The sequence below is a fragment of the Gracilinanus agilis genome, chromosome 3 (genome assembly GCF_016433145.1).
Source record: "Gracilinanus agilis isolate LMUSP501 chromosome 3, AgileGrace, whole genome shotgun sequence".
In the NCBI taxonomy this organism is placed as follows: Eukaryota; Metazoa; Chordata; class Mammalia; order Didelphimorphia; family Didelphidae; genus Gracilinanus; species Gracilinanus agilis.
In genome coordinates, this window is record NC_058132.1 from 464,047,615 (window position 1) to 464,060,363 (window position 12,749).

A 12,749-nucleotide genomic window follows, 5' to 3' on the forward strand; every position below is an offset into this window, starting at 1 on the left:
TAGACAATGAGTTAGACAAGTAAAGATTAAATAATTTGCCCAGGTTGCACAGCTTGCATGGATCAGAGTCAAGACTTGTTCTACTCTGTAAGAAATGATGTGCAGGTTAATTTGAAAAAAACAAACATGAAAATATCTATATGAAATTATGAAGAGTGAAATGAGCAGAACCAAGGCAACATTATATACAGCAACAGAAATACTATTTGAAGAATGTCAACCTTCAGAGAAAGAACTGATAAACAAAATAAGCAAGATCTGCTTTTATATATACATATATCTTTTTGTCAAATAATTCCTTCTTTAGTGTGGGGGGGGGCAGGGAGGAAGGGAGATACCTGGAAATTTTAATGTAACAAATAAATTAATTATTTTTGAAGGGTATACTAGGTCTCCCAAACCCCAAGATCAGCCCTCTGGTCACTATACTACTTTAGCTCTCTGTTTTCAGGATTTAATTCTATTCTAAATGAGAAAGAAAGCAATGTATATTTAACTTGGAATGTAAGCAAGATAAAAAGCAACCTGTGAGCCAGGAAGACCTAGGTTTAAGTCCTACCTCTAAAATACAATGTGTGGACCTGGCAAATCAAAAAACTTATTAATGTTCCAGATAATTCATTAAGACCATCTTTCTTAGCAGACAATAGTCTACATTGGAATACAATTTCCATACATATGGGGATAGTCAAGGAACTCATAGCTCTTGTCTAAAAACCATCCTCAAAGATTCAAGTGGCATATGATGTCGCTTTGCTTTATTTTTATTGATATCTTATTTTTACACCCCTTCATTTCCATTGGTTCCAAGGCAGAAGAATGGTAAAGAGCTAGGCAACTAGGGATAAGTGACTTGCTCAGAGTAACACAGCTAGGAAGGCCAGATTTGAACTCAAGTTCTATCTCCAGACCTGGTTCTCTATCCACTGAGTCACCCAGTTGCCCTTATACATGTAATGTTTCACAGAGTCCTCAATCTATTTTTCATAGAAAGAAAGGAGGGGCATCTTCTCATTTCCTTTACTTTTCTCATCTCTCTTTGGCCCAGCTCCAGGGGATTGTAATTACAAAGGATTCAGTTTCATTTTTTGGTCATTTTTTCCATTTGTGTATTGTTTCTTTTAAAAATCACATCATCAATCAAGTATATGTGAAGCTCACACAAATGAAGTTGTATATAATTCTACCTTTTTGGGTAGATGGAAATGACCTAATTTTCATTTGTTAAGCACCAACTCAAACTTTCACAAAACCCATCAAATACAGCATCAGAGTCTTTATAGCTATGTACTATATGTTTATCCTGGAGCCAGTTTGGCATCAGACACACTGTTTCTTCTATGATTTTTTTGATTAAAGTATTCAGGAGTTGAAAAATGAAATGGAAGAAATGTGGTCTGCATTATTTTAAAAGTTTAGATGAATTTCAGTTCAATGAAAAAAGGATAGGATAGTTTATATTATAAAAGCAAACTTCTCCCTCCTCCCTCAAAAAAAACCCCCCTTTTTAAAATAAGGTCAGATTTGTTTTAGCTTCATAAGTTTAAATATGGCCATAAGAATTTGGGTTGGGGGTTAAAAGGGGGAGTGTTGGGGCACGTGTTTCCTGGCTGTGACATGGAATGTCTATCTGAACTAAAGCAAATGCTGTATATGTTCTTGTCAACCAAACACTAACATTTCAGCAGCTATTTCAGTAAAAATAAGGTAATGAGAAAAAAATTATGCCAAAATAGAACAAAATCTTTTTTCTCAATGCATGGAGTGAAGACTAGTTCAAACACTGAGGAAGAAATAAAGCAGGGGGCACCCTTACTCCTTGACTTCTCTTCACCTGCTCTGCTCCACTTTGCCAGCTTAGACCCCATGGGGCAATTGACCAGGAAAAGTCACTTCATGGCTTTTCATACTATGTGGGTGACTGGGGAGTCAAAAACTACAAATCTTTAGGGAAGAAAGAATTACTGGTCCTTAGTATCTACCCTCCAGATCCCTAAGCACAGTCATCTAGGGGTGCTAATGTGCCTTAAGGACTTTTGGGGGTTGCCTTCCTGTTCCTCTTTCCTTTCTATCTGTTTAAATGTGAATTGTTTTATAGGTCTTGTCTCACCCAATTTCAGTGCATGCTCCTTAAGATTAGGGACTTCGGCATCTCATTTTTTTTTCCTATGTGAATCCCTAGTACATAATGTTTCACCCATAGAGTGCCCTCAATAGATGTTTTTTCCAATTGTTTCTTCATTCATTCATATCAAATGAAGAGAGAACATTTTGAGTAAGTTATTTGCATTTTTTTTTAGTTAGCACAGTGCTAGGCCTGGAGTAGGAGAGATTGCAGTTAAAATCTAGCCTCAAACACTTACTAGTTGAGGTAAAGTCACTTAAATTAACCTGTTTGTCTGTTTCCTCGATTGTAAAATAATAGTATCAAAAGGGTTTTTGTGACAATAAAATTAGATCATATTTGTAAAGTGTTTAAAAGCACAGTGTCTAGCACATAAAAGGTGCTATATAAAGGCTACTATTTATTATTAAAAGAAAAATTATTTAATATTTGTAATAAATTAACATGTTATAATTAGTAAACTAATTTAACAATATGTGATCACTTCATTCTCCTACATGTATGAATATATATTATATGTATATAGTATATGCTACACAGAGGGAAAAATATTAAAATAATCAATAAACAGCCTGTCAAAATAACTATTTAAGCAAGGAGTTTCCTCACTGCCTCCTGGAATTATTTTGTATTTACATGGTTGATTTTCAGCAGGCTGTCAAAAATTAGAGGTATAGAACAATGCTTTACACACTTTTGAGTAACAATCTCAATACTCTAAGCATCTACTCAAATAGAACTGGATGCTTATGGATTGCATTTTGACTTAAAAAAAATACAGAAATAAACATTATCTCGGTGGTACAATAGATTGGATATGGGGCCTAGAGTTAGAAAGACCTGAGTTCAAATTCAGCCTCATATACTATACTCAGATATGTGACTCTGAGCAAGTTACTTAAACTTTCCTCCATTTCCTCATCTATAGAATGGAGACAATAATAGCACCTATCTCTTGGAGTTATTATGAGGATCAAATGATATATGTAAAGCAGTTGGCACAGTGCCTAGCATATAGTAGGCACTTTATATATGTTAGTTATTATTTTGTTAGACATTTCCCAAATTGCATTTTAATCTAGTCTGGGTTTCACTTTAGAGTTTTGCCAACAGTGAGTTTAACACCTCTGTTCCAACACCAGGTACCAATCCAAACAGGTAGAGGAAATTTTCTCATGGGAGAGTTCCCTTCACCAGTGAAATCACAGGTCCAATAAAAAAAATAATAAAACAAATGGGATGGGAAATATGCAGAATATTGTAGGCTATAAGGCAAATGTCGATGCTATACCAATATAAAGACTGAGACTAATTTACTATTGGTTCTAAATGTCAGAGAACATAATGCACCTGAAGGTTTCCAAGGAAAGTCTTTGCAATTATATTCCCCAAAAAAGGTAGGTTGGAGGGGAGGAGGAAGGAGAAGGACAGGTCTACTATATGCCAGTCAACTGTCCTAAGCACTTGACAAATATCTCCTTTGATCTTCCCAACTTTCAATTAAAGTAGGGACTGTTATTCTCTCCATTTTACATTTAAGAAAACTGAGGCAACCAAAGCTTAAGTAACTTGCCCACAGTCACAAAGCTAGTAAATGTCTAAGTCTGGATTTGAATTCAGACCTTCTTGATTCTAAGTCCAGTATTCCAACCATGGTACCACCAAGCTGGGGGAAAAGGTGATAAATTTCTGAAGTAATGTTTTACAAATCTTAAAAGACTATACAAATGCTAGTAATGAAAATGATGAAGATGATCCTAGGTACTTGAGGTCTTGGGGTTCAGAGAAATTAAAAGGCTGGGCAATGATGACTCTGTGACAGATACATTCTTGACAGCTCCTTCTGAATCCTTCTTTAGTTCCCTCAAGCATAATGATCAAAAATATCACCAAGTTGACCATCAGAGGTTGTAGAACCCCAAAATTGGATCCTACCAAATCTGCTTAAGGGATTTCTGAATGGGTCTGAGGCAATTTGGATACTCATTTTCCACAGAGACTTATACCTACAACTAAGCTATTTGGTTTAAAGTGGATGGATATGACACAAACCTTAGAATGGTGTGCTAATGCTAATTCTTAACAAGGTTAAGTTCTATGCCAGGATTCAAGCCACTGCACAGGATAATACACTGAGAAGCCCCAAAGGGACTGGAGATCATTTGTATAATGAAAGAGATAGAGGAGTTGTACTTTATTTTTACTGGTCTTGTTTATATTTAATTTTTCTCAGAAAAGTTTCAAGTTAATAGTCTTCTAGAAAAGTCTATCTATTTGTTCGAAAGTGCTAAGGCATGCCAAATGCTGTCACTGAGGAAAAGATTAATGGCAAATAAATCAGGATAATGAATCTTTCAGGAGCAGTAATGGATCAAGTTGGACTTGAACATTTATCTAAATTTAGCCTCCCAAACTAAACATTACTGAGGTCCATTACTAAAACTGAAAGAAAACAAATGTCTGTTATGCAAAGGCATAAAGTAAGTAATGTCTAATCAGGCATTAGATTTAGGGACATCTACAAGTGTAGCACGGCATTCTACAATTTGAGGTCAAATGAAAGGCGTGAACAACTAGTCCATCACAATAGACAATCTTTCTTAAAAGTGGTAAAAGTTTTTATTTTTTCTATTTTGATTTATCTTATTATTTGTCATTTTAGTCCAATTACCAACTTTGGCAAATACATAAGTTTATGTTTGCTGTATGTAGGAAGATGATATTTTTGTGGGGTTTCTATTAAATGATTCTTAGTATATGATCATGTACATAGTACATGTTCATTGAATTCAACCTATCTTGGTATTTCTGTGATTTTTCCACAAGACTTCCCCCCCCCCATTTAATCAATAAGTTTTCTGGTAAACATATTACTAGTTTTAAGGTATAAAAAGATTTAAAAAAATTATCAATCCCTGCTCCCAAAAGGAGCTTACATTTTATTAGGAAAAATACCACACATGTATGAAGAAATAAACACAAAGCAATTTTAGATTTGCTAGCAGATTGGGGCATCAGAGAAATGACTCATGTAGGATGTGGAATTTGAGGTGACCTTTGGGGAAGAAAGGGATTCTAGAAAGCAGAAGTTAAGAAGTAATACATCTCAGTATCCTATGCAAAATTACAGAAAAAGGAGATATTTACAAGGAACAGTAAGTCAGCTGGTTTAGCTGGAAAGTAGAATGAGTGAGGGTGAATAATGGGTAAAAAAACCTGTAAGGACCGGGGGTGGGGGTTCGGGCAGATTATGAAAGGCTTTAAGTGCCCAACAACAGAGTTTGTTTTTATCTTTGAAGCAATAGGAAACTACTTGAGCTTTTTGAACAACAGAGTTACATGGCTGGATATATACTTTAGGAATAGTACTGTAGCAGCTGTTTGGAAGATGAATTGGTGAAGGGAAGGATTAGAAACAAGGGCACCAACCTACAGCAATGGTCTAGAGCAGGGGTTGGCAATGTATGACTCTCGAGCCATATCTGGCTCTTTTGAGGGCCAGATAATGGCTCTTTCTGCAGGAGCCATAAAGTCAATTTTTTTTCAGGCGCTGTTACAGGAGCGAGCACTATGAGCACTGTACAGCTCTCACGAAATTACATTTTAAAAAATGTGGCGTTTATGGCTCTCACAGCCAAAAAAGTTTGCTGACCCCTGGTCTAGAGTAACAAAAGGTGATGAAGGGCTGATAAGGGAGATAGCCTTGTGATAGGAGGGAAAGGTATTGTAGAAGTAGGCCTGTCAACTGATTGTGAGGGTTATTGAGAAGGAAGTCAAAAGATGGCTCTTAAGGTTGTAAACCTGGGTTGTGATCTCCATAGAAACAGGGAAGTTGGGAAGAAGTATAGGTATAGAGGGTGAGACAATTAGTTCTGTTTGGTGAATGATGAATTTGAGATGCCTTTAGGACACTCAATAGGAACTGGTACCACTGAATTGGTAGCTCTGGAGAATAACTAGGGATAGAAATATAGATCTGGATATCTATTATGCTAATTCAAATATAATAGGCAGCTGGTACCACTGAATTGGTAGCTCTGGAGAATAACTAGGGATAGAAATATAGATCTGGATATCTATTATGCTAATTCAAATACCAGTTTTGTTACAAGTTGAAAGATTTTTTATTTTCTTCTCTTTGCCCCCAAAGAAAATACACAGCAAAAATGGGTATTTGTTAGAAAATCCAACCTGCTAAATGAAATGAATTCTAATTCTCACTAGCTGCCAGTGCCTTCCTTCTGTAAAACAATTACTTTTTATTCATTTTTTTATATCATGTATTCATGTACACACTGCTCTACCCTAAAAGAATATACACTTGAATTCAAGGACTATTTTGTTTTTATTTTTATTATCACAAGGGCCTAACCCAGGGGCTAGGACAAAGTGGAGACTCAATAAATATTTGTTTATTAAATGAATTTTTTAAAGAGAGTCAGAGTTGTGGCGATATAGAAAGGTAATTATACACACATCCCAAGTGTTATTAGAGTACCCAGGAACATTTTTTCTAAAATCCGTAAGATGTTTCAACATATTTGATACACCTTTAGAGGATTTATGGGAGAACATGGATAAAAACTGCATGACATGAGGACTGTGCTCTATTCTGATAGAGAGTAAGCACATTAGTGAGCTCATAAATCACTGACATATAAGAAAATACTTGAAATATGGAAATATTTTACTCTCTTGCATATCTCATATCTTGTGTTCACCTCATCTCCAGTTCTGACAACGAAATCAAGAAAAATATTTGTCCTGTTTAATGTTTAAACCTCATTTTTTCTTCTTTTGAATGGCTTCTAATAACTGGGGGATGGAGTGAAAGAGAGTATGGGAAATGGTTGAGAATATCCCTTGATGGAATATATTTTATTCTCAAAGAGTAGAAAAGGGCAGAGCTATAACTCACTAAAGGCAAAGGAAATATCTACTTGGAGGGGAAAAGGCAGTACACTGTGTCATAAAGTGAGTGCCCTTTTTTTCTTAAAGGTGTGTGTCTTATCTACAGCAACCATTATCCTAATACCTTGCAAGGTGATCCTCTGAGGACTCTCTAACAGCTCTCACATCTGCAAGAACCATTATGCTTATCTAAGGTAGAACTGTGCATGCTGAAATCAAACTGAATTTGTTCCAGGCCAAAGAAATGGCTGAGCTAAACCTCTGAAAAAAGGATAAAATTAAGGAATCTGCCATGTTCTTGCAAACAATTCAAGTGGTGGCCTTTCATTTGAATTCAATAAAATTTTAGTATTTCCTACTTATAAAGAACTTTCTTCTTCCATTTCTTCCACAATAGTATAAAAACCATGTCACAGAATTGCATTTGTTGTCTGCTACTTTTGAAGCAAAGGTGCTATGAAGCTAAAATTTGAGGGGGAAAAACATCTCTTCACCAACTTTATCAATTATCTACCTGATTTCTACTTCCCTCACAAATACACAAGTATGCACATACACTGTTTCTTCATTGAATCAGGTATTATTTATTAATACTGCTGAAAAGTGACCTATGTGTGGGAGGCCAATAAGAGAAACAGTCTCAGATTTTTATCTATTTGAGACTCTGTTACTCTTATTGGCCTCCCAAATATGTCACTTTTCAGCAGTATGAATAAATATTGAAGGAAAGTATACAAATTAGGAATCCAATTAACTTTGCCACTAATTATTATGTAATTTGGGGTAACTTAACATTCTAAATTGCTCTCAATTTAGAAAATTGTCAAGCCTGGCACAGGCCAAAATCAAGATAAGCTTTTTTTTCCCCCAAAGAAAATCTTGAGTTTTTACTATTTAATCAAAAAAGTTGTAAAGTTAAAATAAATAAAGTGAAAATTCCAGTTAAGAGGGCTGATTTCCAGTGCTGTACCCATTGTTGGCATAAAAAAATCAGGTCTTTAGCCAAAATTAATCACTGCATTGTCATATTTCACAGCTTTCAAAACAAAAATAAAACATATGGTAAGAAAGGAATACTCCCATCAGGAAAAAGAAAATCTGGTTAAAGTTTACTTCAGGCAGCCATCTGGAAAAGTTTTTTTGGCAGTGGGAATACTTAGGCAAAAATATCTGTGTTAAAATCGTGTGCTCTTTTCCAGTGCAAAATTCAGGATATATTAATGACTATATAGTCTGTTTATTTATAGTTCAATATTTATCAGTTGTCAAAATCACAGCATGTTAGAGGGGATCATTAGAATCCTTTCATTCAATATCATCCAGAGAGGTATAAATTTGCCTAAGATCTCATAGCTGGAATAAGACGAGGACTCTGTGCTGGCATCCAAACAGCATTGTTTCTATTATAACACATCGCCTCCCTTTAAAATGCCCTAAAAAGATAGGGCAATCAGTGTATGTAGGATGCAGATATGATATGCTATGTGTTTTACCAGAGTTCAATGAAGCATTCCTTCCATTTTGGGTCTTATAATTTGGGTAGAGGGTAGAGGGAGGAGAATGGGAATGTATACTTGATGTCTTTACATCTATAAAAGTCTATGCTACTGAAAAATAGAAACATGAAAGACTATCTATCTATCTATCTATCTATCTATCTATCTATCTATCTATCTATCCCAATGTCTTCTATGATGTGAGAAGGGGAAGGAGGAACTAAGGCACACGTAAATAAGTTCTATTAAGTAAGTTCTCTTAATTTTTTTAAAACTTGAAATTTTGTTAAATAATCAGCTATTTGGGTATATTATACATCACCAATACTGAAAGATTTGATTTTAAATTTATTTCATCATTCAATCAGTCTTTGAGCATCTCTGCACTGTGCTACAAAGTGGAGGGGAGTATGATGATGGTGGTGGTGGTGGTGGTGGTGATGATGATGATAAACAAGAGGAGTACAATTAATTATAATCTATTTACAACTTAGCACACAATTCCAGAAAGAAATATAATATAAAATAAAAAGATGATAAGGGTTGGGACTCTATTAAGAATCATGATTACACAATTCAAAGAGCAATTGATAAGGGTTGGGACTCTATTAAGAATCATGATTACACAATTCAAAGAGCAATTGATCAATGGGAAGACTTTTAGGGACAGTGTATAGACTTCAACTTGGAATACAAAAACAAACTGTCTTTTGGGATGCATTTTTCTTTTGAAATTTCCTTCTTCTAGTACTCTCAAGACATAAAAGTCTGATGGACTTTCAGAGCATAAAAAAAAGCACATCAATTTTATCTGACTTCTTTCTAATTTTAGGCATCTTAAGTCATTAATTTTAGAGATGTGAGTCAATAGATAAAAATGTGTATGTATGTATATTTTATATGTATATGTAAACAATTTCATTTCTATTCCTATATTTCCAGTGACTCATTATTTTAAAAAAGCTGCCTAAATGATTAGAGTATGGGAGAAGAAATCACTGTTAATCAACAAACATTTATTAGGGACCTACTTATGTTCCAGTTATTGTGTTGGGCATCAGCGATTGAAACGCACAAGTCAAATAGTAGAAGCCCTCAAGGTAATATTCTAATAAAAGATGTAAATAATAGAATGTAAACTTAGTAAGCATACTAGGAAAATAAGAAAGGCAGTCTCACCAGTAAATTTCCTGTTTTTCCTCTTCTAATCCATTTTAACAACCTCTGTTTGAATAATGTTCTTAATGGATGATGCTCCCCCTATTATTCTCCTTGCAGAACTAAAGTGATAAAAACTGGCAAATCTCAGATCATTTTCACACATTAAAAGAAAATTGTGGGGCAGCTTGTGGCTCAATGGATAGTGAGTCAGATCTGGAGATGAGAGAACCTGGGTTCAAATCTGGCCTCAGGTACTTCCCAGCTGTGTGACCCCAGGCAAGTCACATAAGCCCAGTTATCTAGTCAATACAGAATTTCTGCCTTGGAATTGATATTTGGTATAAATTCTAAGACAGAATATAAGGGTTTTTTAAAAAGAGAGGAAAATTGTAATTTTTTACATTTTTAGTTTTCTTATTGAGGGCAGCTAGGTAGCACGATAAGTATTTAGAGTGCCAAGTCTGTAGTCAGGAAGACTCATCTGGCCTCAAACACTTACTAGCTATATGACTGTGGGCAGGTCATGTAACTGTTTGCCTCAGTTTCCTCATCTTTAAAAATGAGGTAGAAAAGGAAATGGTAAATCACCCTGATGTGTTTGCCCAAAAAAAACTCAATTTGGAGTCATGAAGAGTTAGACACAGCTAAAATGACTGACCAACAACAAGTTTTCACGTTGTATTATTTATCCAGCTGTAACTCATAAAAAATACAAAGAAACACAAGGACCAAGGAAGGTATCACAGACATCTGTGTACAAAATAATAAATTGGTCATAAAGCAAGAGTATAGGATAATCAAAAGATAGTCCTTTTTTGATAATATGTCAAGAGAAAACTAGGAAGACTACCCTCCAAAGTAGAACTCTGGTGCTTAATTTGCTGTAGACCATGAATAAGGAGCATAGAGAAAGGGGAGCTTTGGATAATATGAAATTTGCAACATTGGAAGGAATCTTATGATGGATCCATTTATATATTTGAGAATTTTTAGTACTTAATAGGTAATTTATTATAACTTTATAACAGTCATGAAATCTTAGTCTTAAAATCGTTCATTCTAATTACTTCATTACAGAGATAAAGAGACCAGGATCTAGTTAGGAGACATGAAATGTCAATGTACGTGTGATAAAATGAATATAGTCTAATTTCCAAGTTATTTAAAATCAGTTCTATAGTAGCCTTGGTATCTTCTAAAAATCTTGTATAACTAACTAGAAGAATTCTATATATTAACAAAGCTTTCTATTTATCATATATTTTGAATGAATTTAATGCACACATGAGATTTTTTCCTGTCTTACATAATTCTGTTCCCTTATCCTTATAGTCCAATTTCTAGTTCAAAACATTAAAACTAAACTATAAATGGTCACCTCAAGGATTGAATACATTAACAGCCTGTAATTTTCACAACCCTACAGCTATCTTAAAAATGTTATTCATTTTATTTTAAAAAATGAGCTTTTAATATTACAAGGTTTCAAAATGCAATTTACATTCCAAATATAATCTTACAGTATTTTACTTTGTGCCTAAAATACGAAGCTTATGTCAATGTGCAATTTTCCATTTTTTCTAAACTATTTCTGCTTTCTGAAACAACAGGCTGGGTTCCGGGCACGTTGCCCAGTCCCATGTACGAGAAATAAGGAATGATGGGTCTGAATTCGTCATTCCTGTAGGTGGTATCAGATTATTGCCTTATAGATTATTATGGCGCTATCTGAATTACAGCTTACATTAATACAGAATTCACTCTTCCTATTTGTCTTAATTTGCTTTTTGACATTCATAGGAATCAGGGAACTTTCCAGCCTAAGTTAGCCAATTTTCAAAGTGGTATCCTCTGCTTGCTTCACTCTAAGGTGAGGTTTTTTTTTTTTTACATTTATTAATATTCATTTTTAACATGGTTACATGATTCATGCTCCTCCTTTCCCCTTCAACCCCCCCCGCACCCCCCCTACCCATGCGCATTTCCACTAGTTTTGTCATGTGTCCTTGATCAAGACCAATTTCCAAATTGTTGGTAGTTGCATTGGTGTGATAGCTTCGAGTCCACACCCCCTATCATGTCCACCCCAACCCATGCGTTCAAGCAGTTGTTTTTCTTATATGTTTCCTCTCCTGCAGTCCTTCCTCTGAATGTGGGTAGCATCTTTACCATAAATCCCTCAGAATTGTCCTGGGTCATTGTATTGCTGCTGGTTCAGAGGTCCATTACATTCGATTTTACCACAGAATGTCAGTCTCTGTGTATAGAGTTCGTCTGGCTCTGCTCCTAAGGTGAGGTTTTGTACAGTGATTTCTATTACACAGTTCAAAACTCCTATTCTTTGCCCACCAAACAGGAAAGGACTAGATAAATTGAACATAATGACCACTATTGTGTTATAAGAAATGATGAAGAGGACATTTTCAAAAAAACTTGGGAAGGTATGTATGAACTAAAGCAGAATGAAGAGAAAGATACTAGGAGAATAATTTACATAATAGCAATGTGGTTGATATAAAAAAAACTTAGTAAGGCTTAGAAATTGACCAATGTAATGACCAACCATGATTCCAGAAGATTCATGATAAAACATGCAATTCACTCTGAGATAGTGGTGATGGATTCAGGGCANTCTTATATGTTTCCTCTCCTGCAGTCCTTCCTCTGAATGTGGGTAGCGTTCTTTACCATAAATCCCTCAGAATTGTCCTGGGTCATTGTATTGCTGCTGGTACAGAGGTCCATTACATTCAATTTTACCACAGTATATCAGTCTCTGTGTACAGTGTTCTTCTGGCTCTGCTCCTTTCGCTCTGCATCAGTTCCCGGAGGTCTCTCCAGTTCGCCTGGAACTTCTCCAGTTTATTATTCCTTTTAGCACAATAGTATTCCATCACCCGCATATACCACAGTTTGTTCAGCCATTCCCCAATTGAAGGACATACCCTCCTTTTCCAATTTGTTGCCACCACAAAAAGCGCAGCTATGAATATTTTCGTACAAGTCTGTTTATCTATGATCTCTTTGGGGTACAAACCCAGTAATGGTATGGCTGG

General features: G+C 35.3%; 1 protein-coding gene across 1 annotated transcript in view; it reads right to left on the minus strand.

Moving 5' to 3' along the window:
* Window positions 1–12,749, minus strand: part of WWC3 (WWC family member 3) — a 196,513-nt gene that overhangs the window by 39,255 nt on the left and 144,509 nt on the right. The window lies entirely within an intron of this gene.